This window comes from Schistocerca cancellata, chromosome 1, assembly GCF_023864275.1.
Source record: "Schistocerca cancellata isolate TAMUIC-IGC-003103 chromosome 1, iqSchCanc2.1, whole genome shotgun sequence".
Lineage (NCBI taxonomy): Eukaryota > Metazoa > Arthropoda > Insecta > Orthoptera > Acrididae > Schistocerca > Schistocerca cancellata.
In genome coordinates this window covers 452,376,439-452,379,321 of record NC_064626.1, presented here as the reverse complement: position 1 = coordinate 452,379,321, position 2,883 = coordinate 452,376,439, and the positions used below count along the sequence as shown (strand labels likewise).

Here is a 2,883-nt window from a genome sequence, read left to right as displayed (position 1 = left end):
TATCTAGGGACTACGTACAAGGAGGAGGATCAAACGACTTTAGAAAAACTTCAGAAAGTGTACAAAAACAAACATGGGCGTACTACAATGAAGTATAATTTCAAGACAGGTCAAACTCGGGCACTACAGTACAGTTGTATTACTCAACGCATCAGGAACGACCACAATCGGAGCACCAGGCATCAGAGAGGCAAAAAAATATTCGGTACAGCACACAGAGATGGTATATGGGTGAAGAATTATATGAACACACAAACTCATAGATGTGATCAGAAAACGCTGACTTTCTGTAGACATATGCATAGAATAAACAGCTGACTCACAAAGAGGATTTTTGATGTAATAAAAAGCATAATCAAAATAAGCAACTGATTTCAAGAAATAGAAGACGAACTGAAACAAGAAGGAATCACTAAGAAAGTGATAAATGAATGAGACAAATTCGGAAGCAAAATTATGAACACGAAATTTGAGGTAAAAGAGAGGAAGAAAACAGGGAAACTATGGGCGGACCGAAGGAAACAGGAAGACATTCAAAGAAAGAAGTGATTCTGTGGAAGGAAAAATAAGAAAGTAACAAGAGAAAATTGAATAAACGTGTAACATCCAAGTTAAACACAGTCGTAATGGCAAAAATGTGTAATACGACTCCAGTGGATGCGGTATCACTCAGATTGGACCACGGTTCAGTGGAAGTCCCTTATTCGGATGAATCACGTCTCTCGTTACAGCAGGTGAATAGTAATGTTCTAAAGTGCCATAATCAAGGGGAACCGCTGCTCGAAATATGCGCCGTGGCATGGTTGCAGGCTATTGGGGGCAGTATTATGCTACAGGAGACTTGCTCTTTGTTTAATGAATCTTTTCACGTGTTCGGTACCTCAAACCGCGTCACTGAAGAACTACGTTCTCGGTATGTACTGGTGACCTTTCCCGTCTTTGAATTAGGTTTTTCTATAGACTGTTTTCTTCATTTCGTGTTTTCCCTGTGCAACATAACTTTTAACATCGTTCTATAGCAGTATATTTCCTACGCCTCTAACATCTAGTGTTCTGGTTTGCCTTTGCAAGCCTCACTTCCAAACGACGGTGTACTTCACGTGGAAGCTTTCAAGAATTATTCATCTCCACGTCAGAAATTGACCGTAGTCGAGGCCTTAAAATTTTTTACTTTTAATAGCTTTCTTGCCTAGGCCATCGTGTGCAATCTCGGTTGGAGAATTCTTGCATTTGTGTCTCTACTGTGACCCTTACAATGATATGCAATACGCTGTTCTCCATTCAGCTACTTTTTGTCACTTTATTCTTTGTTTTGTTTATTATTACCAGTGATTGGAGTTGAGTGCGATGTCCATTCCATTCGAGAAAACAAAAATAATTTTACTTTCGATAAGACGGGCCATGTCGTCTGAGTACCTTAGCACTGATGTCGGTTCCCTTTCACGCAGCTTTTGGTGCTTCTTCGACTTACTAGTACACAGTAGTCGCAATATGCCGCAAATTTGATTCACGTCCTTACTAACACAACACGGTCTTCCTTGATCTTCTATTTTTAGTACTTCCCACCGATTTGTATCTGCATACGTATTGTCATTCACAGCATTACACAGGTGTTAAAAATTATGTGTACCCGTGACGTGCTGTTGCGGCCGGCGCAGCCATCCTCCACGTCGGTGGCTGCAGCTCGCTGCCCACTCGGCGCCTTGCAGTGGGCGGGCCGTTGCCTCGCCTCCGCAGCGGTGCGCGCACGTCTCTCTGACTCACCGTCGGTGGGAACCAGTGGACGTGGGCCGTCGCAACAAGCTCAAAATAACAGAACCGGCCCAGTCATCCGCGGACTCCACCAGACGCTCTCACGCATTAAAGCAACAGGCTAACTACTGGCTACAGTGAGTCATTTAAGTAGTGTCACGAAGGACGCTTTCACTGTTGTGACTTCTACGACGTGCTCTATCTAAACCTTCGCAACACACTAGTATCCCGCTCTCTGCATTGTGAACTGACTGCGCCGTTACCTCCCTAATCTTTTTTACACGTGTAAGCCTCTGTCGTCACCTCCATTCCTTAACTTCTTCGTTCATATTGTGTGGCCCCGCCACCACATCAGTTTTGAATAAAAAACCATCAGCAGTGGTGGCTGAAGACTTGCGGCAGAAAAAGTCATCCCTTATTCATCCAACGTCCTTGTTGGAGAGGGGGGAGGAGTGGACAGAGGCTGTCCCCATCGAGGTATATCAACAACACCTGTTCACAGCTGAGGGTTTCAATTAATTATAATTTATTCTAGTGAAGCTGCACGGTCATCAATGGTATCTGTTGTTTCGAGAACAGTTACTATCTTCATTTATGTAGGTAAAGGCTACCCAGACATTGACCTTCGTCTGTGCGAACGCGCACAGGTTGCCCGAACTCTTATGGGAGTCGTCACCATAGCGTGCGCGAGTAATGAGTGGATGGGCAAATATCTATTAGGTACATTACGTATGTAGAGTATGGACAGTTGGGAATGTGGGTCTCACGGGAGACGTGCAAGGGATAAGTCCCTGCAGTCGCGCTTTTCATCTGTGTCCTCGGTGGCTCAGATGGATAGAGCGTCTGCCAAGTACGCAGGAGGTCCCGGGTTCGAGTCCCGGTCGGGGGATACATTTTCAGCTGTCCCCATCGAGGTATATCAACAACACCTGTCGGCAGCTGAGGGTTTCAATTAATTGTCATTTACATAATATATAGCCACAGGACATGTAGCCTTTAACTGGAAAAGTGTCATGATGAGCTCTACATTGACAAAAAGTACCGGACCAGTCCCCGTTCGGATCTCCGGGAGGGGACTGCCAAGCGGAAAGTGTCCATGAGCAAAAGGTTGAATAACCTACAAAAGGATAA

At 44.7% G+C, this 2,883-nt stretch overlaps 1 non-coding gene across 1 annotated transcript; it reads left to right on the top strand.

The window, feature by feature from the left end:
• Positions 1-2,567: 2,567 nt before the first annotated feature.
• Positions 2,568-2,641, top strand: Trnat-agu (transfer RNA threonine (anticodon AGU)). Its single transcript has one exon. It is a non-coding gene; the product is annotated as a tRNA-Thr (tRNA).
• The last annotated feature ends 242 nt before the right edge of the window (positions 2,642-2,883 follow it).